At 42.7% G+C, this 27,320-nt stretch overlaps 1 protein-coding gene across 3 annotated transcripts in view; it reads right to left on the bottom strand.

Annotated features, from left to right (window-relative positions):
* stambpl1 (STAM binding protein-like 1) overlaps positions 1-25,905 on the bottom strand; it is a 66,015-nt gene extending 40,110 nt beyond the window's left edge. Inside the window, exon 1 of one of the 3 annotated variants that reach the window (XM_078565967.1) lies at positions 25,528-25,905. The gene's annotated coding sequence lies outside the window, so the exon portion shown is untranslated. Of the gene's footprint in view, positions 1-10,396; positions 10,412-24,959; positions 25,098-25,527 lie in introns of those variants that run through there. The other 2 variants (XM_078565968.1, XM_078565969.1) reach the window with 2 other exon arrangements.
* Between the last annotated feature and the right edge of the window lie 1,415 nt (positions 25,906-27,320).

Here is a 27,320-nt window from a genome sequence, read left to right as displayed (position 1 = left end):
AGTGCTTTACTAAAGCTTGTGCATAATTAACCAAATGAACAGGATTTCATGAATCAATCTGTCAACACTGGATTTAGTGGTACAGATATTCTGAATGGTATAAAATATGCAAACAAAAACTGGCGGTTTATACGTGTTATAAGTATTAGCTCACAGCCAAAGGGAAGCAGTGAGGGCTTGAAGCAGCTGGCGAGGAGCGGGGAGGAAACCACACAGCCATTATAGTAACATGCCTGAAACACCTTTGTCTCCCCGCTTGGTAAACATAATGAACGTGAATGTGAAAGCCTGGATCATCCAAGGGCCACGCACAACCTGGCAGCCTTTGTTAAATTATGTATAAATAATGTGCTGTATTGTGTAAATAATCTGCATGGCACTGTGACAATTATACATTTGAAAACAAAATAAAAAGTTTAGGAAACATATACGTGAGCTCAATGAGCACATCTGTTGCTTCCCAGCCTCTCACACTGAATTTCACAGGTCTTTGTACTTGGTCTCACTATCATCCAGGTAGCTCATGCTCTTGGCTGCACCCCTCAGCGGGGACACGTTCAAGCCAGGCTGCCTTCCTCAGGAAACCTTCTGCAGTCTTTGGTCCCTAATTTTTTTTTTAAATTCAGTCATGTGACCTGGGTTTCGTTGGCTAGGCCAGCATTTATTGCCCATCCCTAATTGCCCTTGAGAAGGTGGTGGTGAGCTGCCTTCTTGAACCACTGCAGTCCATGTGGTGTAGGTACACCCACAGTGCTGTTAGGAAGGGAGTTCCAGGATTTTGACCCAGCGATAGAGAAGGAACAGTGATATATTTCCAAGTCAACATGGTGAGTGACTTGGAGGGGAACTCCCAGGTGGTGGTGTTCCTATGTATCTGCTGCCCTTGTCCTTCTAGATAGTAGTGGTCGTGGGTTTGGAAGGTGCTGTCTAAGGAGCCTTGGTGAGTTCCTGCAGTGCATCTTGTAGATGGTACACGCTGCCGCCACTGTGCATCGGTGGTGGAAGGAGTGAATTTTTGTGGAAGGGGTGCTAATCAAGCGGGCTGCTTTGTCCTGGATAGTATCAAGCTTCTTGAGCATTGTTGGAGCTGCACTCTTCCAGGCAAGTCAAGGGTCTTCCATCACACTCCTGACTTGTGCCTTGTAGATGGTGGCCAGGTTTTGGGGAGTCAGGAGGTGAGTTTCTCGCCGCAGGATTCCTAGCCTCTGACTTGCTCTTGTAGCCACAGTATTTATATGGCTAGTCCAGTTCAGTTTCTGGTCAATGGTAACCCCCAAGATGTTGATAGTGGGGGTATTTAGTGATGGTAATGCCATTGAATGTCAAGGGGCAATGGTTAGATTTTCTCTTGTTGGAGATGGTCATTGCCTGGCACTTGTGTGGCATGAATTTTACTTGCGACTTGTCAGCCCAAGCCTGGATGTTGTCCAGGTCTTGCTGCATTTGGACATGGACTGCTTCAGTATCTGAGGAGTCGCGAATGGTGCTGAACATTGCGCAATCATCAGCGAACATCCCCACTTCTGAACGTGGGCAGGATTTTTAGGTCGGTGTATGGGCGCAATCGGCGGGCCCAGGAGCAGCCAGGAACAGATCACCACTCGCGATCGGCCCCTGACCGCCATTTCACGCTGGCTAGCTAATTAACGGCCAAACAATGTGAAATGCGCGCTGAAATACTCAGCAGTGCAGGGGGGGTGCGGGAGGAGAGCAGGCACTGGCCTAAGTGTGGGCAAGGGGAAAGGCAGAAGGAAAGCTCCCTGAAGGCAGAGAGCTGCCTCAGGGAGTTGATGAATTTAAAAGCAACAACAAAGGTTTTAAAATCCGGAAAAAAACGTTCATGCATCAGAATCCATCACCTGATGAAAATTTTGCAAATACATTTTTATTTATTTTTATTTAATAACAGAAACCTCATCCTGCCCTTGGATGAGGTTTCATCAAAAATGCAGAGTCTGCCTCACAGATTTGCCCGTCTGCCAACTGTAAGGTTGGACAGACCACAAAAAATCGGGGACAATTGGAACTTTAATGGGCGTAATTGCCCTCTTAATTGTCGGCGGGCACGCTTCCGACTTTCACGCGCGCGCATTGACCAAAATATCGCATGAGCGCGGGATGACGTTGGGACGCTCGCCCGATGTCATCACGCACTACTTTACACTTGAGCAGGTCGGGCGCGTGCCCGCATGTCGAACTAAAAATTCTGCCCCTTATGATAGAAGGAAGGTAATTGGTGAAGCAGCTGAAGATGGTTGTGCCTCGGACACTACCTTAAAGGAACTCCTATAGCGATGTCCTGGAACTGAGATAATTGACCTCCAACAACCACAACCATCTTTCTTTGTTACAGGAATGACTCCAAGCAGTGGAGAGTTTTCTCCCCGACTCCCATTGGCTCCAGTTTTGCTAGGGCTCCTTGATGCCAAACTCTGTAAAATGCTGCCTTGATGTCAAGGGCAGTCACTCTCGCCTCACCTCGGGAGTTTAGCTCTTTTGTCCATGTTTGAACCAAGGCTGCAATGAGGTCAGAAACTGAGTGGCCCTGGCAGAACCCAAACTGGGCGTCAGTGGGCAGTGCTGCTTGATAGCACTGTTGGTGACCCCTTGCATCACTTTACTGATGAACAAGAGTAGACTGATGGGGCAGCGATTGGCCGGGTTGGATTTGTTCTGCTTTTTGTGCACCGGACATACCTGGACAATTTTCCACATTGTCGGATAGATGCCTGTGTTATAGCTGTACTGGATCAGCTTGGCTAGAGGCGTGGCAAGTTCTGGAGCACAAGTCTTTAGTACTATTGCTGGAATATTGTCAGGGCCCTTAGCCTTTGCAGTATCCAGTGCCTCCAGCCGTTTCTTGAAATCACATAGATTGGCTGAAGTCTGGCATCTGTGATGCTGCGGACCACTGGAGATGGATCATCTACTCTGCACCTCTGGCTGAAGATTGTTGTGAACGCTTCAGCCTTATCTTTTGCACTGATGTGCCAGGCTCCTCCATCATTGAGAATGGGGATATTTGTGGAGCCTCCTCCTCCAGTGAGTTGTTCAATTCTCCACCACATTCACAACTTGATGTGGCAGGGACTGCAGAGCTTAGATCTGATCCGCTGGTTGTGGAATCGTTTAGCTCTGTCTATTGCTTGCTGCTTATGCTGGTTGATAACAAGTAGTCCTGTGTTGTAGTTTCACCAGGTTGACACCTCATTTTTAGTGCTGCTCCTGGCATGCCCTCCTGAACTCTTCATTGAACCAGGGTTGATCCCCTGACTTAGTGGTATTGGTAGAGTGGGAGATATGCCGGGCTATGAGGTTACAGATTATGGTTGAGTAGAATTCTGCTGCTGCTGATGGCCCACAGCACCTCATGGATGCCCAGTCTTCAGTTGCTAGATCTGTTCGAAATCTATCCCATTTAGCACAGTGGTAGTGTCACACAACACGATGGAGGGTATCCTCAATGTGAAGACGGGACTTCATCTCCACAAGGACTGTGCGGTGGTCACTCCTGCCGATACTGTCATGGACAGATGCATCTGCAGCAGGCAAGTTGGTGAGGATGAGGTCAAGTATGTTTTCCGCGCTTGTTCGTTCCCTCACCATCTGTTGCTGAGCCAGTCTAGGAGCTATGTCCTTTAGGACTCGGCCAGCTCAGACTGTACTTGTGCTAGCAAGGCACTTTTGTCGATGGACATTGAAGCCCCCCACCCAGAGTACATTCTGCGCCCTTGTCACCCTCAGTGCTTCCTCCTAGTGGTGTTGAAATGGAGTGGGACTGATTCATCAGCTGATTGGCAGGGGGTAGCGGGGGCATGGGATACAGTACATAGCAATCAGCAGGAGGTTTCCTTGACCATGTTTGACCTGATTCCATGAGACTTCATGGACTCCGAAGTTGATGCTGAGGGCTCCCGGGGCAACTCCCTCCCGACTGTATTCCACTGTGCCACCACCTCTAACTGGGTATGTCCACATCCCAGGGGTGGTGATGGTGGCGTCTGGGACATTGTCTGTAAGGTTTGATTGTGAGTATGACTATGTCAGGCTGTTGCTTGACTAGTCTGTGAGAACTTTACTGGATCAACAGGGCTGAGTTTGCCATTGGGCCTAGGTTAATGCCAAGTGGCCGGTGCAGTTTCATTCCTTTTTATTGGCTGCTTAGCATTTTGATACAACTGAGTGGCTTGCTAGGCCATTTCAGAGTTAAGAGTCAACCACATGTAGGCCAGAACAGGTAAGGATGGCAGATTTCCTTCGCTAAAAGACATTAGTGAACCAGGTGGGTTTTTAACAACAATCAACAATGGTTTCATGGTCATCATTAGACTTTTAGTTTCAGATTTTTATTTGATTCAAATTTCACCATGTGCTGTGGCAGGATTTGAACCCAGGTCCCCACAGCGTTACCCGGTGACAATGGCATCACACCACCACCTCCTCCTGTCCACTATTAAAAAGTAGTAGTAATCTCACTGCGCCATAACTCACTAATCAGGCCTTCAAATTTCCAAGAGGAGAAAGGAAAACTCTGAATTTGGGACAAAAAAGTTAAAAAAGAAATTGCCCAAAATTAGGAATCCATGTCATTTCCATTCAAAATGGAAGCAAATTACAGGTGTTAGCTTGGCTTAGTTAGTGGCACTCTCTCCTCTAGGCTGGAAGGTTTTGGATACAACCCCATACCATTAATTTGAGCTCAGAGCGCGGCAGTGAAGAAAGTCTTGCGCTGTTGGGGGTAGTGGTCTTCGGTTGAGAAGGTAAACCCAAGCCCCACATGCCCATTTCAGTGTTTCAGATGGATGTTGAAAGATCTCATGGCACCAAGAATCCTCCTGGCATCCTAGTCAGCATTTTGCACTTAACTAACCACCAAAAAGAGATTAACTACTCATTCACCTCGTTACTATGTGTGGAATCTGGATGTGCACAAAATGACGACCACACTTTTCTACATAACAATCACAGCTACTCTAAAAGTAATACACTGCATGTGAAACACTTGAGACATTTGTAAGTGATGTGGTAAGTCGCCATATCATATTTTCGTCTAAATAGAAAACTTAAGGATTAATTGGAAAGCTACAAGTCATGAAAATACACGGTACACTCATTCCACATCAGGGGATGTACCAAATCAGAGTAGGACGTATTTTTTGCAAATGAAACAAGCACATCACCCATAACAAGTCATCCTACTCATTTCTGAAGAGTAGGGAATGACGTCATTCACCTGCACAATTTTGTACAACAAGGAAAGTACAATTGTGGAGACCGAGTGGCACAGGTGGTAGTGCCCAGCCTCTAAGTCAGAAGGCCCTGCATTTGAGTCCCACTCCAGGGGCTGGGCTGCACGGGTGTGTTTTTGGCAGGGGGCACGTAAAATATGAGGGGTGGGAAGCCCACTGATTGGTTGGCAAGTGGACTCTGATTGGTAGAGGCGTTGCCATGGAGAATGCATGTTAACTCATGACTGGCAGTTAACTGCCAAGCTTTGTTTAAATTCAAACCAGGCAGGTTGACTCTGATTGGTCAAGGTATTGCCCTGGGGAATGAGCCAGAGAATGGCTGTTGACTATTTTGTTCAGTTGAAAAATGTGCAAATGTACATGGGTGGTGTTTGCCACTAACAGGATGCTGCTGTCAAGCCAAAAAGATGTTCTGCCTATCACATAAGTGAGCAATGTGATATATGAATTTCAGTGTTGGTGTGATGCTAGGAATGTAGGCTGTACATCCAAAAACTGGCGGATGTTTGATACTATACAGCAGAGTCATAGAGGTCTACAGCACAGAAAAAGGCCATTCGGCCCATCTAGTCTGCACCAGTCAAACAAGTACCTAACTATTCTAATCCCATTTTCCAGCACTAGGCCCATAGCCTTATATGCCATAGCATCGCACGTGCACATCCAAATACTTCTTCAATGTTATGAGGGTTTCGGCCTCTACCACCCTTTCAGGCAGTGAGTTCCAGACTCCCACTACCCACTGGGTGAAAGAATTCTTCCTCACATCCCCTCTAAACCTCCTGCCCTTACCTTAAATCTATGCCCCCTGGTTATTGATCCCCCCACCAAGGGGAAAAGTTCCTTCCTGTCTACCCTATCTATGCCCCTCATCATTTTATACACCTCAATCATGTCCCCCCTCAATCTCCTCTGCTCCAAAGAAAATAGCCCCTGTCTATCCAATCTCTCCTCATAACTAAAACTCTTGGATCCCATGGACTCTTACCTTCATTATCAGTCTCCCATGCAGGACCTTATCAAAAGCCTTCCTGAAGTCCAAGTAGACTACGTCAAATGCATTGCCGTCATCTACACACCTGGTCACCTCTTCAAAACATTCAATCAAACTGGTCAGACATGGCCTCCCCTTAACAAAACCATCCTGACTGTCCTTGATTAATCCCAGCCTCTCCAAGTGTAGAATAATTCTGTCCCTCAGAATTGCTTCCAATAGTTTCCCCACCACTGAGGTTAGACTGACTGGCCTGTAGTTCCCTGGTTTATCCCTTCCTCCCTTCTTGAATAACAGTACCACATTGGCTGTCCTCCAGTCCTCTGGCACTTCTCCTGTGGCCAGAGAGGTATTGAAAATTATTGCCAGTGCCACTGCTATCTCCTCCCTTGCCTCACTCAACAGTCTGGGATGCATTTCATCTGGGCCTGGAGATTTATCTACTTTTAAGCCTGCCAGACCACTTAGAACCTCCTCCCTTTCTATGCTAATTTCTTTAATTATATCACAGTCCTTCTGCCTGATTTCCATACCCACGTTGTCCCTCTCACTTGTGTACACCGACACAAAGTATTCATTTAGAACTCTACCTACGTCTTCCGTCTCCACACACAAATTACCACTATGGTCCTTAATGGGCCCTACTCTTTCCCTAGTTATCCTCTTACTCTTAATGTACTTGTAAAATAACTTTGGATTTTCTTCTATTTTACCAGCCAATGTTTTTCATGCCCCCTTTTTGCTCTCCTAATTTCCTTTTTAAGTTCCCCCCTACACATTCTATACTCCTCTAGGGCTTCTACTGTTTTGAGCACTTGGTATCTGTTTTGAGCCCTCGGTATCTGTATCAAACAGCATGTCCCTTCGGCTGTTCACAGCAGGCAAGATACTGACCATACCCAACCAGTCTATACTTGCCAAACCCAAAACACAGTGTCCAACATTAGATGTCATTCCACACTTGGATGACATTTGCTAAACAATCCTAAATGTGCTAAGAATTACACTGACAACCATTTTAAGATTATCAGTGGGGCTCACTTACACATGCTAGAAGCTATATATACTAATACACAGGGCCCTGACAGAAATAACATGTACATATATTGCGCCTTTTTCAACTAAACAAAATGGGCGACAACCATTCTCTGGTTCATTCCCCAGGGCAATACCTTGGCCAATCAGAGTCAACCTACCTGGTTTGAATTTAAACAAAGTTTGGCAGTTAACTGTCAGTCATGAGTTAACTGATGCATTCTTCATGGCAGTGCCTCTACCAATCAGAGTCCACTGCCAAACAATCAGCAGTCTCTTCTCATGCAGCACAAATTGTTGTTCACTTCACATTTAGTATTCTTGAGAGTTGTTCAGATGACTGCAGAACAAAAAGCTTCGACAACATGTGTTGTTTTTCAGCAATATTCAAGTTTTGTGCTACCAAATGACTTTAAGGACCAAGTGTTCTTTAAGATTGGGCGGTCTCCTTTAATGTCAGATGTCTAGTTAGAATGCATAAAAATTTCCCCTTTAATGGGCCGTGTGTGTGTCCGGGATTTTCCAGTCCTGCCCACTGTGGGGTCGGAAAATCCTGTCTGAAGTCAAAGGACCTTTGGCTGGTCCATCAAATTTTCCATCCCGCCTGCGATGATTCCCACTGTGGGTGGGACCAGAAAGTCCTAGCCTGTGTGTGTGTGAGAGAGAGAGCACTCAAAGCATATGCAATACTGGGTGTGTTCACGCAATGAAGAGGTAGAAACAAAAACACATGAAGAAAATGGAAACAGAAAAAGGGGAAGCAAAACTGAAAACAACAAAATAGCATTCAACAGTGTGTGGTGGATCTCAACAGCACTGCAATTAAGTTAAAATTAAGTTGATGAAATTGGAAGATTGGCCACTAAGATAATTCAATTTATGTTAATGGTTCAACACAAAGAGTTAATATGGAAGTAATAATTGTGCATTACATGAAAGCCTATAAATGTGTCAATACTATACAGCACAGTGTATATAACCAGACAGATGATACTGTCATTGGAAAGACAAAGGGGGAATCTGTTATCAGTAGAAGGTTTTTCACTCATCTCTCAGTTAGGATTCCACATGGTCACACCACAGCTGCAGAACCATCTGCTAGTAATGTTAAAATAGCAGTCCGAACCTTACCCTGTCAAACCTTAAATATGTCTATAGTACAAATAAATAATTAGGTTAATATTAAAATACTCAATACGATAATAATGTCAATGAGAATTAATAATCTAGGTGCAATACTGAATGGGAGGAATTGTTATTAAAAATTAATAGTTATCTAGATTTGGAAAATCCTAAATATCAAATCTGAAAATTTATGAATTTTAAAAGACATATTTTCTTGATTACAATGGTTGATACCCTGAATTTCAAATAATGTATATTGGGAAAAAAAACTAATTTTCAAACAGGAATCCAAGGAGATTTTCCTAAATCATCTGTGTGAAAACAGTACCAAATATGAGACATGTGATATTACATAGCAAACCCTTTTGTATTTTGCTAGATAAATTTACAGCTGGAAATTCTGTTTCACAGAAAATTATCTCACAATAAAAGTGACAGCCTACATCAACACTAAAGCAAAATATAGTCTCAACAATATATGTCTGCCAAATTACCACCAATTAGTCCACCAATGGCTTTAATTGGCAAGCAATCTGAAAACTGTGCAGTTTCTGATGCCATTTGAAGGTCCATGATTCAACTACACTGTAACCTCTCCAGTCTGGAAATACCAGGTGTCCAGAATTTTTTGAGCAGGCCCTGCAACACATAGGCTTATCACTCACAGCGCTGCAATAAATCGTGAAATAGGAAAAAGAGACAAGATGGATGACAGAGGGAGAAAAGTTGACTAATTAAGTAGAAATTAAAATTAAAAATCAAACCTTTCACACTGGTGGTACATTGCCAATCTTTCTGGGAAAGGAAATTGTTCTCAATTTTTTATATTAAATGTTTATCATTACCCTACTTTCATCAGCCTGGGCGTGTTGGCAGTGCTAATTCTGGGTCCTGTTTTACACTGTGACTTCTCACTCCGTTTTCCCATGTTAGTCACTGTGTTTCCTCCACCACCTGCCATTTTCTGCCCTCAGTCAGCATGCAGCAGTGCTTTTGAGCAGACTCAGGGTATACAACATTTATATAACATTTTATTTACTGGTGCTTTACTATGTTTTGTCACTGTTTTACATCTCAGGTGCATATTTATATCCAGTTCACACATTTGTGGCTAGGCATTCTAATGGTATTCCATGATCCAGAAAATTCTGAAATCCAGACATGCCTTGGTTCCAAGCATTCCTCACCGGGCAGGTTAGGATTATCTTGTGTATTGACAATCAGGAAGTTACCTTGATGTTAAATTATTGATTGCTACTAAGGTGGTAATTAACAACCCATTTTCTTTATAATACATGTAGTTCAACTGAAGTAGTTTATCTTCTTATAATACTAAACTTGCAGATATCTGCACCATTAAAAAAAAATGCCACAGTTTTGATTAAGTTTAAACTCTTCAACAGCTCATAAAGCAGGAGAGACTGACAGCAAAGCTTCTGGGTCGTTTGCTGTAGCACCCATGTTCTTCACGTACCCATTTCCCAGTTTAACTTAATGGCCCCTCTCTTTCTTCAACGTCTCTCACCCATTTCTAACTATAACCCATGGCTCAATCTATCTTTCAGGCTACCCTCCACCCTCCTCACCCCACTCCACCCTCAGTGAGCTGTACTGACTTTCCACCATCTCACAGAGGCTCGCCAGTGTACATCCTCATGGAAGCATATTTTTTTGCATTTTCCCTTCTTTTGGGTTAATCCATTGACAAAAGTAAGTGAAACAAATACAATCCATAACAAATTGAGAACATTGTGACTTAGGCTTTTTGCTTACTTGTGCTCACAAAACAATCGGGTCAATATTACTCAGTGACTTATTTATCTGAAATCTCCCTCTACCCGTAAGTTATGTTGTAGGTAAACCTGCAGTAACAAGATCGCGCTACCTTCAACAGCGTTCTATGAATGTTACACTGTATTACCCTCAGGTGTCATTTTACTGCATACACAAACACAATGGCCTTTAAAAAAATAATCATCATAAAATACATCACCTGTTATACTGTGAAACTTAGCCTTTGTCAACTCTCTTTTTAAACTAGAGTGAGGGGTCTTTTTATTTCATATGACAGGACATCAATAAACCTTGAAAATTTTATAATAAACAGGTTCGAAAATGGACCAGGCAATTTCAAGCCCAAGTGAATATAACCTGACAAAGTCAGCTTGATGCTCACCCTGCTAACATGTGCCAAATGGAAGAAAATATACCCTGTGCACATCTGAAAAATAATAAAACGTGCTTACAGACATATAGAAATCTCCAGCATTGGTTAACTGATGGAAGAGACTGACTTCAACGCCATAATCTCATCAAATGATCAGTCTAAACTGCTTGAATTTTCCACTTCCACCAAGGCTTATGAAATGATGCAAGACCTTCAGAAGGCCCATCGAGCTTTCAAGGTAACATCAATATTTGCTGGCAATCAGCCCACTGGTGACATTTGCCCAGTTGTGACATTTCCTGAAATCGTTCAGTAACTTTGTTTCCATTCTCTCTTCAGAAAAAAAAGTGTTTGATTAACACAATGGAAGATTAACGTCTTAACTCCGCAGCCAAACCTAGCCATTATAAAGGTACATTTCGCGCCAGGCTCAGATGTAAGCACATTTTATTAAACATTTAAATCAAACACTTAGCATTTAAACAAATACGGGGTATCACAAAGCACACTGATGTCAACTTAACACCATAAGAATTTTTCCACATGTATATCAGAGGCTATTGTAGCCAGAACAATTTTATGCTTGAAACACCAGTAACATAATAGTTGCCCTCTGTCAAATTCCCCATTAGCACCCTGAAAGTCACAATAACAAAGGGTTGTGTAATAAATACCCATGTGACATACCATTAAAGGATGACAATATGGAATAACATTTCATTTTCCACACACAGACAGTCTAGTAAGCCTGAAGTGGAAAAAAAACATAAACTCCAGAGAAAAAGCAGGGACAGATTTTTTTTAAATAACAAAACTATTTCCTGGAAAAACTCAGCAGGTCTGGCAGCATCGGTGGAGAAGAAAAGAGCTGACGTTTCGAGTCCTCATGACCCTTCAACAGAACTTCTGTTGAAGGGTCATGAGGACTCGAAACATCAGCTCTTTTCTTCTCCACCGATGCTGCCAGACCTGCTGAGTTTTTCCAGGTATTTCTGTTTTTGTTTTGGATTTCCAGCATCCGCAGTAGCTTTTAGCTTTTTGTTTTTAAAACTACTTCCTGGTTCCTTCAAGGATCCAGTAGGTAAATAAAGACTAGTCAAAAAACAATAGCCACCACCTTGTATAAACCAAGCTTCAATCCTTGGTTGTAATTAATTAGATGGTACATGTGGATACACCGAAAGAGGTGCTAGAGTTTGCCTCAGAAATCCCGAGCTACAAAGTCAATCCTATTTCCTACTGCTGAAGGCTACGCAGTAAGCTCTGATAGAAAGCCTGCCTTTTGTGCTGTGCTGCCTTCCACCTGTCCGCTGCCGAGCGTCACATGAAATGTTGACCGAGGTACAAACGAGCAGCCATCAACACGGATTTGTGTCCCATGTTTTCCCTCCAAACCACATCGCCCAAGTTTTGTTTGGTGTTCTACAACCTACAGGAATGACGTGCACTCATTCTAAGAACATCCTTGTAACAGGCCCATTCAGGAACTGACCAATCTCTTCACCTGATGCCCACAAGAAGATAAAATGTAGAGTTTAAGACCAAGTTTAAATTTGACTTTAAAATAAAAACAAAATTTAAGCTGATTTAGAAGGAGGCTGGATGCAATTTTCATCCTATGAATGAACTGGCTTGTATAGTTCATCCACCAAGTTGTTAGCAACAAGGTCAGCTTCAGCCACTGAACCAGTCAATACATCTGGTTAAACGCCTTGGTCAATATTTATCCTTCAGTCAACATCAATAAAACAGGTCATCTGATCATTATCACATTGCTGTTTGTGGGACCTTGCTGTGCACAACTTGGCTGCCACATTCCCTGGATTATAACTGTGACCACACTTCAAACGTACTTAATTGGTTGTAAAGTATTTTGGGACAACTGCGGTCATGAAAGATGCTATTGAAATGCAATTCAGCCTTTCTTTTATAATATCTTAAAAACAAATTCTAACCGAGCTAGGTATGTAGTCAAAGAAATAAAACTAGTGGTCTACCTATCCAAAGCACATGTACTCAAAAATGTTGATCCTTGTCCCAGTGTTCTGACAGTAACTACTCTGAACTGTACATTATTCCGTATTTATTTTATGGAAAAGAAAGTGTTATTATTATTGAAAAGTGAAACTAAGTGATAGATAAACCAGTCCGGTAAAAATAGGGTTAAACAATTGTTTTTCACAAATATAAATCTATTTTCTTAAAAGAATACCAATATATTTCAGGTATTCTGTGCAACACATTCTAGTTTTTCCATTCAGCATATCAGAAAGTAAAGAGGAGTAGCTTGTACTTAGAAAACCGAGGAGGATCTGATGTTTGTGGATATTTTGATGTCTGGTGTACACTCTCTTTGTGTATCATGAGAAATGTTGGCATACTGAAAGGGAAGGCAAATACAAAAGCAATACTCTCCAAATGGCTCACGTGGTTAAAAGTGGTAAGTAGCCAAACCAAGACCCCTGAAGATCCCGTATTTTATTCAAATTAATGATCAGTTGGTGGTCTTGTGGTGCAGTGGGTAGCATCCTACCTCTGAGCCAGAAGCTGTGGGTTCAAGACCCACTCTGGGACTTGATGGTCATGGAAGGTGTGTTCATAATGTTACCAATCAGATTGATTTTCAACCTGCAAATCCTTCCAATATGTCTATGGCGAACAGGAGAGTCTCCTGGTCAGCCATGCTTGATGTGAGTGGCACCCCTCAAGCTATATCGTCTGGTGACAGGCTGGTTACCTGTTCCAGGAAAAGCTAACCATGGAAACGAGCATAAGCACGTATGTCATCTACTTCATGTGCCACTGGCATGGGAAAGAAATAAAGATGTAGAATGACTTTAGCCAAGGTAGTGGTAGGTTGACAACAATAGTTTTCACTGCTGCTGGGCTAAGAAGGGCATGACAGCCAGTTCTCAACCACTATTTAGTAACACCCTTCTGGAAAGAGCTTGTATTCAGAAATTAGGCCAGTGCTGAGATGCTCCTACAGTTGAATAGTCTGCTAGCACCCACTGCCTAGGCTCATACACAATGGGCGCTTAGTTCCATAGGCACTAGGAACTTTCTGGTTGACCATTTCCAAACATTCATGAACACACTTTCAGGAGAACTGAACAAGCTCCCTGAGATAGATTAATGTACGGATCAAAGTATTACATTGAACAGAAAGAGGCCATTCAGCTCAACAGGTCTTTGCAGGTATTCATGGTCCATATGAGCCGCTTCCCACCCTTTTTCATCTAACACCATCGCATAACCTTTTATTCCTTTTTCCCTCATGTGTACATCTAGCTTCCTCTTAAATGCATCTATGCTATTAGTCGCCTCAAGTATATCTTGTGATGGTGAGTACTACATTCTTATCACTCAGAGTAAATTCTTCTGAATTCCGTATTGGATTTATTAATGACTATCTTATATTTATAGTCATTAGTTCTGGTCTCACCTCCAGGTGGAAGTATTTCTACTCGTACCCTATTAAGCCCCTTTCGTAATCGTATAGACCTCTACAAGGTCACCCCTCTAGGCCACCATCTTTCTACAGGACAGAGCCCCAATCATTCCTGATAGTCATAACATCTCAGTTCTAGAAAATACTTCTTGCACCTTCTCTGGTGCCTCTATACCGTTTTTATTATATGGAGATCAGAACAGTTCACAGGATTTTTAAGTATGGCCTAACCAAGGTTTGATTCAAGTTTAACATAACTATTTTTCAATTCTTTTCCTCTAGAATTGAACCCCAGTGCTTTGTTTCCTATTTTATGGCCTTATTAATCTGTGATGCTAAGTGATCTGTGTATCTGTAACCCTGATCTCTCTGCTCCTTTATCCTTTTAGGTAATTCTCTTCTAAGATGTGCTTCCATATTCTTCCTATTAAAATGCACCAGCTCATACTTATCAATATCAAAGTTCATTTGTCTTTTATATGCTCATCCTGCAAGTTTACTGTCTTCCTGCATTTTGTTACAATCCTCCTCAGTATTAACTGCATCTCCCAATTTGGTATGATCCACCAATTTTGAAATTGTACAGTCGACTCCAAAGTTCAAATCATTTATGTAAATAATGAAAATAGTAGTTCCAGCAGCGATCCCTGTGGAACACCATTTCCTGCCTTTTGTCAGTCTGAGTAACTACCTTTAACTCCCTACTCTGTTTTCTAATTTATAGCAGCTTACTTTCCATTCTGCTACTTGCTCCTGACTCCACATTTTCTGAATTTAGTCATGAGTTGGCGATGCAGCACCTTATTAAAGACCACCTGGAAATCTAAATATATTGGGCAGAATTTTCTGTGCCCCCTCTCGCGTACACACTGCTGGGGGCCAACTATGGCATCAGTGATGGAGTTGAGTCTGCGTAGCAGTGCAGGATCGAAGTCCTGGACCAAGGTCTCCATGGCGGCTGCCAACCTACTAGTGTTGCCTTGGTGCATTGCAATGTCGGCGCTATCATCTCAGCCGGAAAGCGGACGAACGCCTCCATTGTGCCTTACAATCTGAGGAGTGCAGCGGACATCCCTTCCTGTTGTTCCCGAGCTTACCTTTGCAGCTCCAGCAACTGTGACATGGCCGAGTCCAGAGGCTCATCATCTGACTCAAACTCAGCAATGTTCTGGCCTCCAGCAGTCCTCCAAGTGCCGGACACCTGGAAAGTTCCTGCCCCCACCTGCTGTGGATCAGATGGTGCAATGTGCTCACCAGATTGTGATTCCAAGACTACTCTAAAACTAGGTCCCACCAAGGTGTGTGTCTCTATGCTGGTGGAGGGTGTGGGTGAGCACTGTGACGGGACTTCAGGGAGGGTGCCTTCAGATTCCTCTTCAGAGGTTTCTTCGGAGCTTGATTGGAGGCCCTGGGTCATGGACTCTGTCAGCTGTGCTTGCGAAAGCAAAGGGAGATAATTAGTGCATGGCAGTGGCCTGTGAAAGAGGACACATCACTCACAGCATGGTTGGCTGATGGATGTTGCACTGGTGGATCCTCACTTGGTAGAGCAGCGCCAACCGCACCATCAGCACAGGAGCAGTCCTGGTCCTCGTTGGCCAGCTGGATGGCTTAGTTTTCAAAGTCCTGGTTTCAGGCATTCCTCCACCGTTCTGCGACCTCTTTCACTTGTTGTGTGCCAGCTTGTCCTGCATGGATAGAGATGGAGAAAGTGTAAACAGGACGCTTGCAGGGCCAGATGCCTGGCCTGTGTGGGTGGTGAGTGGTCCCATGGACGGGTTGAGGACAATGAAGTTGTGTGTGAGAGAGTGAATGGTCATGTCCCATGAACTGGCAGTGAGTGAGGGCCCTGTGGGTGTGTGATGGGTTTGTGAGCATGAGGGTTGAGAGTGATGAGAAGAATGACTTACCCTGGCGGAACGGAGGAGATCATTCATCCTCTTGCGGCACTGGTTGGCTGTCCTCTTCTGAAGGGCATTGGCACAGATGACCGCTGCCACTGCCTCCCAAATTGGATTGGTCACGTTGCTGCCCATCCTTCGGCCAGAGCGAGGCTGCAGGACATCCCGGCAGGCCTCCACAGTATCCAGCAGTTGCTCAAGGGATCCGTCATTGAAGCGGGGGGCTGCAGTCTTTTTTCCTTTGCTGGCCATGTCTCCTGTGCAGCAATGGTGAGATGGAAACAATGAGCATTGTGCTTGCGGCTGGACTTTAAACATGGCACCCGGTGTGACACGGCAGTGGGGTGATGGCCAGCAGGCAAATGGGAGCCCACCCGCCATGGAAACAGCATGTTTCCCAGGAGTCCATAAATAATGAGGCGGGTTTGGAATGATACGGCATGGAAACCTGCCATCGCAGCCAGCAGGTAAAACGTCATTTTACCTACCCACTATCTCACTTAGTGCAAATCTGGGAAAATTCCACCCATTGTGTCTACTGCCCTTATCTAGCCTCTCTAATATGTTTCTTCAAAGAATTCAATAAGCTTGCTCAAGCATGACCTTCCCTTTTGAATACATGCCAAATATTGTTTGTTATGTTTTCAGTTTCTAGGTGTTATCTCTATGAGATTATTGAGGAAGGATTTAATTATCTCTCTTACCCACTAGTGCTAAATTAAGTGGTCCTTAGTTCCCTGGACTTTTATTTCCCTTTTTAAATATAGCAATCACATTAGCTGCCCACCAGTCCTCTGGCACTAATTCCTTTCTAATTAATTTATTTATATATTTACGTATAATTTTACTTTATGTAATTATATATACCATTTATTTATTCGTATATATGAGCGTGTACTTCTATGTACTTAATGTTTCTGTTCTTTCTTCCCTAAATTCTTTTCATATGCATGGATAAATTCAATGAAGACCAGGGGTGCAATCCTCTAAGTGTATTATTTTGCCTCTTTCTATCTTAAATGTCTTTCTTTTTGGTCTCTTCTTCCACTGTCATATCTTATCATGTTAGCCTTCTCCCTTGCAAAGTAATTATGAAATACTTCATCCATTTTGCTATCATTATCTGTGAGTTTATCTGTGTGTATCTCTGAATGGCCCCATCCCTATTATGACTTTTCTTCTGCTGGCCATGTCTTTACTCAAATCAAGTCCCATTCATCCATCGCCTCTGCTCTCACTGACCTACATTGGCTCCTGGTTAAGCAATGCCTCAATTTTAAAGTTTTTATCCTTGTTCTCAATTTCCTCCACGGCCTTGACATTCCCTATCTCAGTAATCTCCTCCAGCCCCACAACCTTTCAAGATATTTGTGCTCCTCCAACTCTGGCCTCTTGAGCATCTCAGACTTCATTTGCTCCACCACTGTTTTTTTTATTCATTCATGGGATGTGAGCCAGCATTTGTTATTCATTCCTAATTGTCTTTGAGAAGGTGATGGTGAGCCATGTGGTGTTGGTGCACCCATAGTGCTACTAGGGAAGAAATTCCAGGTTTTTGACCCAGCAACAGTGAAAAAATGACGATATAGTCCTAAGTCAGGATGGTGCGTAGCTTGGAAGGGAACTTGCAAGTCATGGTGTTTCTACTGTCTGTTTCCCTTGTCCTTCTAGGTGGTAGAGGACACAGGTTTGGAAGGTGCTGTCGAAGGAACTTTGATGAGTTTCTGCAGTGCATTTTATAGATGATACACATTGCTGCCACTGTGGTGGAGGAAGTAAATGTTTGTTGTCATAAATTGGTGCCAATCAAGCGAGCTGTTTTGTCCTGGATGGTGTTGAGTTTCTTGGGTGTTCTTTGAGCTCACCCTGGCAAGTAGGCAGTGTTCCATCAAATTCAATACTTGTGCCTTGTAGATGGTGGACAGATTTTGGGGAATCAAGAGGCAAGCCCTTTGCCGCAAAATTCTTAACCTCTGACCTGCCCTTGTAGCCACAGTATTTAAATGGCTGGTCCAGTTCAGTTTCTGATCAACAGTAACCGGGGTATTGGTGGTGGTAGATTTGGCATTAATAATGCCATTGAATGTCCAGGGAAGATGGTTAGATTCTCTCTTGTTGGAGATGGTAATTTCCTGGTACTTGTGATGTGAATGTTACTTGTCACTTATGAGCCCAAGCCTAAATGTTGTCCGGGTCTTGCTCCTTGCAGGAAAGGACTGCTTCAGTATCTGAGGAGTTGAGAATCGTATTGAACACTGAGTGAACATTCACCATGATGGAGGAAAGATCATTGGTGAAGCAGCTGAAGATAGTTATGCATAGGACACTACCCTGAGGAGCTCCTAAAGCCATGTCCCGGGGCTGAGATGATTAACAACCAGAGCCAACTTCCTTTGTGTTCAGTATGACTCCAACCAGTAGAGGGTTTTCCCCCGATTGCCACTGACTTCAGCTTTGTCAGGGCTCCTTGATACTACATTTGGTCAAATACTGCCCTGATGTCAAGGGCAGTCACTCTCACCTCCCCTCTTGAATTCAGCTCTTTTGTCCATTTAAACAAAAGCTGTAATGAGGTCAAGAGCTGAGTGGCTCTAAAGGAAACCAAATTCGGCATTGATGGACAAGTTATTTATATGTGCCACTCGATAGCACTGTCAGCAACACTTTTCATCATTTTGCTGATGGTCGAGAGTTGACTGATGAGACATAATTGGCAGGATGGATTTGTCCTGCTTTTTGTGTACAGGTCATACCTGGGCAATTTTCCACATTGTTGGGTAGATGCCAGTGTTGCAGCTGTACTGGAACAGCTTGGCCAGGGATGTGACTAGTTCTGGAGCACGTCTTCAGTATTACTGCCAGAATGTCGTCAGGTCCCAGGGCCTTTTCAGTATCCAGTGTCTTCGGCCACTTATTGACATCACAGAGTGAATAATATGGTTGAAGACTGGTATCTATGATGCTGGGGACATCAAAAAGAGACCAAGATTGATCATCCAATTGGCATGAAGATAGCTCCAAATGCTTCAGCCTTGCTTATTGCACGGATATCCTGGGCTCTGCTATCATTGAGGATGGGGATGTTTGTGGAGCCTCCTCCTTCTGTTAGTTGTTTAATTGTCCATTACGATTCAAGAATGGATGTGGCAGGACTGCAGAGCTTAGATTTGATCCGTTGATTTTGGGATCGCTTACCTCTGTCTATCGCATGCTACCTCCGCTGTTTAGCATTTAAGTAGTCCTGTGTTGTAGTTCCACCAGATTGGCACCTCATTTTTAGGAATGCATGGTGCTGCTTCTGCAATGCTCTCCTGGTGGTAATGGTCGAGTGAGGGGTATGTGGTTATAGATTCTGCCGATGGCCCACAGAGCCTCATGGGTGTCCAGTTTTGAGTTGCTAGACTTGTTCTGTGCCTATCCCATTTTGCACAACATGATGGGAGGGTACCCTAAACGTGAAAGCCAGACCTTGTCTCCACAAGAACTGTGTGATGGTCACTCCTGCCAATACTGTCATGAGCAGATGCAACTATGACAGGTAGATTGGTGAGGGTGAGGTCAAGTAGGTTTTCCTATCTTGTTGGTTCCCTCACCACCAACTCCAGGCCCATTCTGACAGGTATGTCCATCAGAACTCGACCAACTCAGCTCAGCTGGTGCTACTGAGCCACTCTTGCTGCTGGACATTGAAATCCCACCAAGAGTATATTCTGTGTCTTTGCTACCCTCAGTGCGTCTTATAAGTGGTGCTGAACATGGGGGAGCAACAACTCATCAACTGAAGGAGGGCAGTAGTTGGTAATCAGCAGGCGGTTTCTTTGTCCATGTTTGACCTGATGCCATAAGACTTCATGGGGTCCAGGATCAATGTTGAGGACTCTGTTGGGTCTGTCCTTCCAATGGTACAGGACATACCCAGGGATGATGGTGGAGTCTGGGACATTTACTATAAGGTATGATTCAGTGAACATGACCATGCAAAGCTGTTGCTTGGCCAGTCTGTGGGTCAGCTCTCCCAATTTTGGCACAATTTCCCTGATGTTAGTGAGGAGGACTGCACAAGGTTGACCAGGCAGTGCGTGTCTTTGTCGTTTCCAATGCCTAGGTCGATGCAGGGTGATCTGTGCAGTTTTATTCTTCTTCAACTTTTCTGTAGCCATTCGACACAACTGTTGGCTGTGCCTTCAGCTTCAAAGGCCGTAAGCTTTGGAAGTCCCTCTCTAAACCCCTCCACCTCTTTTTCTCTCTTTCCTGCTTTAAAATGCTTTTTAAGACCTATCTCTTTGACAAAGTGTTTGGCCATCTGTCCTTATATGTCTTTACATGGCTCAATGTCAAATTTTGCTTTATAACATTCCTTGGAACATTTTATTACATTAAAGGTAACATTGAACTACAAGTGCTGTTGTTATTTATAAGTCCGCAGAATATTTTACAATTTCATTTTATGCTCCTGGTAATTTAATTTTGTTGTTTCTTTGTCTACCTAATTGTTTTCTTGACCACTTCGTGAACTTTTCATATTCCCAAATCAAACATAAAAAAGTAAAAAATACTGATTGATGGTATAAAAATAACTCTGAAATAGTTCTTGAAAATCACTGAGAACAGGAAGAAATATACTAAATAACTGTCATTTACATGGCACCTGCTGTAGAGAAAAAACAGCCACACTGGTGTCTGAGAGGTTCAAGTAAATATCTTTATTCAAACAGCATGGGAGAAGTTTCTGGGTCACCCAAGGGAAATGTCTCAAAAGTTTACAGTTTGCAACACCATTTTAAAATTCTTGCTTCTTAACATTACTGCTAGACCTTGTTAACAGCCTCTAATCACTGATTATTCTAATACATACATCAACTGGTGAATTTCTTTTACCTAATCAGTGAACTAGGCAATACATGAAATGCAGATTTTGTTTTCGTTTCAGATTTCCAGCATCCACAGTATTTTGCCTTTATATTATTATGAAATGCAGATGTTGCCTTGTCTCTTGGCTTGGGTCTCTCTGCCTTGTCTGGTATTATATTTCCTTTACCTCTTTCGTGTTTACACAGGCTGTGAGCAGCTACTAGTGTTCATCTCTAGAATGTCAAGTATCCCATCATGCCCTTTGAGTCCACTTTAAGTTTATGAATGTATATACTGTATATTTTCATACCCAGTCCTGACTGTCCCGCTTCACACCATCAGGATGCCATAAAGCACAGCCAATTAATTATTTTAGAAGCCACTGGAGTACGTGGATTATTACTTTGAGCAGAAGTGTAAAATGATTGCTAGTGAGTCAACAGCCAATTTTACATTTGTATTTCCATTTGCTTCAATGAACGTAAAAATCAAAAAGACGTAAAAGACATAAAAGATGCTGACTCACTATCACTCGTTTTACACTATCAAAGTCATGATATACCCCCTCTTATTTTTGTAGACATGGCTACCAACTCATACACTGCAGATTCCAAGAACAGCACACGATGTGAACAGCCAGTCAATATTTTCTTGTGGTGCTGATTGAGTGCAGAATGTTGATCAGGGCATGGAGAGAACTCTCCGGCCTTTCGAATAGCACCACGAGATCCACCATATCCACCTGAATAAGCAGAAAAGGGCTTGTTTTGGTATTTTGGCTGAAAGAGGGCACCTTTGACAATGCAGCACTCCTCACTATTGCACTGAAGCGTCAGTCTTGGTTTGGTGCTCAAGTCCACAACTGGGGCTTGAGCCTAAGCTCTTGCAAAGGTGCTACCAAGTTGTTAACGGTGATCAGTAATGGTGAATTGAACAAGATGTAATCTGCAAAGGTGGGGAGCAGATATCTTTAAATCATATCACCAATTGTCAAACTTACCTTTAGTGCAGCTACAGAATTGCACCTCTTTTGATCCAACCTGAAAGCTGCCAATCAAGTGGAAATAAATGCCCCTCTGAAAGTAACACCACTGATATACAGTAACAAAAAAACCCCAAAAATCTTTGAAGGAAGCCTAACTTAACCTTCTCTGCTCTAATGAGAACAACCCCAGTTGCACCAAGTACGTATAACACTAAACCATAGAAATTAAAAGATCCAAGTCACTTCCTTATTTCAGCCAGGCTAGATGTTTGGGCACTATAAATGACATAGAGCACCTACGATAGGAAATGGGAAAAAAAATCACACAGTCTGTGCTCCTGATTTATGTTCAATGAGCCCACTGAAAAGTGCACATGGCCAGTGAGAAGGGAATTAGAACATAAGAAATAGGAGCAGGAGTAGATCATACAATTCAACGAGCTTGCTCCGCTTATCAACACAATCATGTCTGATGTTCAGCTTCGATCCACTTTCCTGCCTGCTCCCCATAATCCCTTGGTTTCCTGAGAGACCAATCTCAGCCTTAAATTCAATGAGGAACCTTCTGGGGTAGAGAATTCCAAAGATTCACAACCCTTTGAGTGAGGATATTTCTCCTCATCTCAGTCCTAAGTGATCAACCCCATATCCTGAGTCTGCGCCACCATGTTCTAGATTCCCCAACCGGGGAAACAGCCTCTCAGTGTCTACCCTGTTAGGTCCCTTCAGGATCTTATATGTTTCAATGAGATCACTTGTCATTCTTCTAAACGCCAAAGAATATAGACCCAATTTACTCAGCCTCTTATCAATGGACAACTCTTTCATCCGAGAAAGCAATCTGGTGAACCTTTGTTGTACGGCCTCCAATACAACTGTATCCTTCCTTGATTACGGAAACCAAAATTGCACACAGTATTCCAGGTGTGCTCTCACCAAAACGCAATACAACTGTAGCAAAACTTCTTTATTTGTGTACTCCAATCCCCTTGCAAAAAAGACCAAAATGCTAATGGCTTTCCACATTGCTTGCTGCACCTACATGTTTTGCTCACTCTGTGTTCCTTGTAGAAGTACACCCAAGCCTCCTTGAACATCAACATTTACAGGTTTATAAAATAATTTGTTTTTTTATTCTTACTACAAAAGTGAGTAATATTACACTTCCCCACATTATACTTCATCTGCCACCTTGTTGCCCATTCACTTAACCTATCTAAATCTCTTTGCAACCTTGTGTCCTCCTTACAGCTTGCATGTGCACCTAGAGATGCAGTGATCTCCAAGTCTAACAGCCTGTTGACCCTCACTCTGGATTCACACACATAAAAAGACCACTTGAGTGAGGTACTCAACCCTGTAGCCCTGCAGAGTCAACACTTTCAGGAGAAGTGGGGAGATGACAGGGAGCATATGAAAACCCACCCAGCACAAACAGCCTTTATATAAGATCCCTGATTCATACACTTTGTAGGAACTAAATTGAGACCACCCAAACTCATTTCATTTAGGCTCATTACAGATTGCAGACAGAAGAAGGCAGCATGAACAGGCAGAGTAGTAACCTTGTGCCAGCCAGCTTCCTACTCTTAGGTAATTTATCTGTGCCCTTGGATTTCTGCTTGTCTTTTCTTTACTCAAGCCTATGAACAGTTTTGCTTTGTAGTAGGTGGGGCTGGGGAAGATCTGGGATGCAAACTGGGCCTAAAGAGCATTTGACAAATTCTGGTCCCTTCATTATTTTCTAAGACATCTCACATTTAATAGTAACATGCTGCAATTGAAGCAGTCTTAGTAAAATGTTGGTGAAGTTTAAAATAATTATCTACATAGAGTCAATGTACTTATGGTCTTTTGACACACTGTTGACTTATATGCTCCATGGTAGTTTAAAAAATTAAATGTACATAAATTCTCATGCTTACATTTAGCACCCTTTCAATTTATATCAGATTGCAACCAATATTTCAACTGTTATAATTCACAAGTACGAACACAAATATAAATGCACTATAATCATGGATACTATATTTTTAAAACTAGCTAGAAAAACAATGCAAATAAGAAGGTCCAAATCCTACTTCTGTATTATATATAAAGCCCCCCAAAGAGAACTGAAAACCTCTCCACATGAAATAATTCTACTTTAAAGTAATTTCCATTAGATCTAGTCATATTTTTCAAATCATTATAAAGTATGTTCGTGGCATAGATCAGTACTTAGCTGTGTCTTACAGAATTTCTCTCACACGGGATTCAATCAACATGCTTATTTGCACTGAATTTGTTTCCACTGTCTTATACCTTTACATGCAACATATATTCCACAGTCTCTTTAATAGGGAAGATTCTGGTAATACTAATTGATTCTGAATCAATTGAATTAATTTAACCCTGGGCCATTTTTCACAGAGCCATGGTTACAATGCAAGAGGCCATTCGGCCCCTCATGTATGTGCTGTATCTTTGCTAGAATAATTTAAAACTAATCTGACTACCACACTCTCTTCTATGCCTTGCATAGTCTGCTTTTTCCTTAAAAGATGCAATGAGGTGCTTCAACTATAAAGCACCTGCAGGATTACTTGCAAGCATCAACTTAAAAGTTGAACACACGTACATGTACACACGTACCCTTCATTGAATGAAATGTTGTCCACTTACACAAACAACTAGCACAATGAGCATGGAAATGCTGCTTCCTCTCACAGAGATTTTACTTGCAGTAAAGTGCTGAAAAACACTGCCTTGCACACGAGGTAATCAACCTTCAACAATCAGCTAAACACAATAGATTTCATCTACAAACAAGACAGAGGCAAAGCCAGAATGACGCATGTTTGCCACTCCTCTCGGGCAGCTATTGAGAAACAAAAGGTCACCTCACACTTCAAGCTTGTTTTTACAACTTACTATTCCTTCCAGACCCAGACTGAACTCTCCGTATTAAAATCCACCATAGCCTCAGGAGAGGGGCAGGAAAGGGGGAATCTGAACAGAAATCTCACAGGAAGACATTCTAATCTTTATCCTGTACAATGTGACCGAGGACATTTGAGATCGTAAAATTTACAACAGTTCCTGTTCGACGTCACGTGGCACCCTTCCTAAATGTCTGATTTTGATCTAATCTAGTGACTAAAAAGGATAAAACGAACATTAGCAACCATATAGTATACAACTCTCATATCGTCAACTTACTTGGAAACTACATTTTTTAGAAATAAAATCCTCCGGAAATAGATGGACTTCACACACACACAGATGTTTGAAATGTGCTCAGATTTCTGTGAATGCATTAACACAGTTTTTGAATCAGGTCGCAGTTTAATAGGAGACCTCTCGATGCACAGCCACCGCAATAAAAGATGGATTGGTTGGGGCGTTTTTCCCCTCCCCTTTCCACAGGGAAAGAAGAACATGAAAGTTAACCTCCAACCCGCTCTAGCCAATCGCTCCAACTGTTCCCCTATATAATGGTAGCAGAATTTAAAATGTTTTCTTTCTGAACCTGACAGTTTAATCAACAGTCCTCGTATCTTTGAACCAAACAACATATTCCTCAACATTAAAAAAAAATCACTTGTGGAATTATTTAGGACAGTTTCATTTAAAAATATAACAATAAAATGATTATTGACTATGTTATACATCGGAAGAAAGTCCAACCCGAGATCGGCTGCGCTCCCCCATTACTGAAACCGCCCGCACACTTCAATCCCAATACAGTTAGAGACGGATGGATGTAGGAAGGATAGATGTCCCTTACCCCGAACAGCCGAGCAGCGGGTGTATTGGCCAGGCCAAGCCCAGGCTATTCAGCGCTTTCCCCGATCAAATCATTCGGGAGCTGCTGGAAGTCGCTGCCGCATCAGCAGCTACATTGTATCCGCTCCACAATGAGCTCGGCAGCGGCTGGAGTTCAGTTCCAGTGCCGATTCCTCAATCACAGCGCCTCCCATCAACCTCAGGCTACAGAAACCCAAGGATTTGATACCATACTAGACAGCATCTCAGAGGTGTGACCCTGCTACAAATGATCCGTCGCTTTATTCCTCTCCTTCCTCCAAACAAACACACAAACAAATAACACTCTCCTAAACTCAAATAACACACACCCTCCAAATTGAAATAACGCACACCCACTAAACCCAAATAACACACCTCCGAACTCAAATAACACACACCTCCCAAACTGAAATAACACACACCCACGAAACCTAAAGAACACATACCCCCTAAACCCTAATAACACACACACCCCTAAACTCTAATAACACACATCCGCTAAACCCTAATAACACACACACCCCTAAACTCTAATAACACACACCCCCTAAACTCTAATAACACACATCCCCTAAACCCTAATAACACACATACCCCTAAACTCTAATAACACACCCCCTAAACTCCCATAACATACACCCTCTAAACGCAAATAACACCCTGAAACCCTAATAACACACAAGCTCTAAACTCTAATAAAAAACATCCCCTAAACCCTAATAACACACACCTGCGAGCCCAACTAACACACACCCCTTAAATTCTAATAGCACATAACCCCTAAAATCTAATAATGCACACCCCATAAATTCTAATAACACACACCACCAAAACCTAATAACACACACACACTAAATACTAATAACACACACCCCCAAACCTGAATAAAACACACCGCATAAACCCAACTAACACACACCCCTTAAATTCTAATAACACACACCCGCTAAACCCAACGAACACAACCCATAAACTCTAATATCACACCTGAACCCCAATAAAACACACCCAATCCCTAATAACACGAACCCAACTAACACACACCCCCTAAATTCTAATAACACACGCAGTAAACTCTAATAACACACACACTAAACCCAGCTGATACACACCCCCAACTCTAATACCACACACCCCGTAAACATCAATATCACACACCCGATAAACTCTAATAACACACCCCCCAAACCCTAATAACACACAGCACCTGATCCCAACTAACACATCCCCCTAAATTCTAATAACACACATCCCCTAAACTCTAATAATGCACACCCCATAAACTGTAATAACACACACCCCCTAATCTCTATTAACACACACGCCCTAAACCCACACACCCTGAACCCAACTAACACACAGCCTCTTACTTCTAATAGCACATATCCCCTAAACTCTAATAATGCACACCCTGTAAACTGTAATAACACACACCCCATAAACCCTAATAGCACACACGCTCTAAACTCTAATAACACACACCCTCTAAACTCAAATACCATACCCCATAAACTCTAATAAGACACACCCCTTAAACTCTAATAGCACACACCCTCTAAAGCCTAATAACACACACCCCCAAACTCTAATAACACACACCCCCTAAACTCTAACACATCCCATAAACTCTAATAACACGCCCCATAAACTCTAGTAACACACACCCCCTAAACTCTAATAACACATCCCATAAACTCTAATAACACGCCCCATAAACTCTAGTAACACACACCCCCTAAACTCTAATAACACATCCCATAAACTCTAATAACA

The sequence above is a fragment of the Cetorhinus maximus genome, chromosome 20 (genome assembly GCF_964194155.1).
Source record: "Cetorhinus maximus chromosome 20, sCetMax3.hap1.1, whole genome shotgun sequence".
Classification (NCBI taxonomy): domain Eukaryota; kingdom Metazoa; phylum Chordata; class Chondrichthyes; order Lamniformes; family Cetorhinidae; genus Cetorhinus; species Cetorhinus maximus.
The sequence above is the reverse complement of the archived record's forward strand: the minus strand, read 5'-3'. Positions and strand labels throughout refer to the sequence as shown.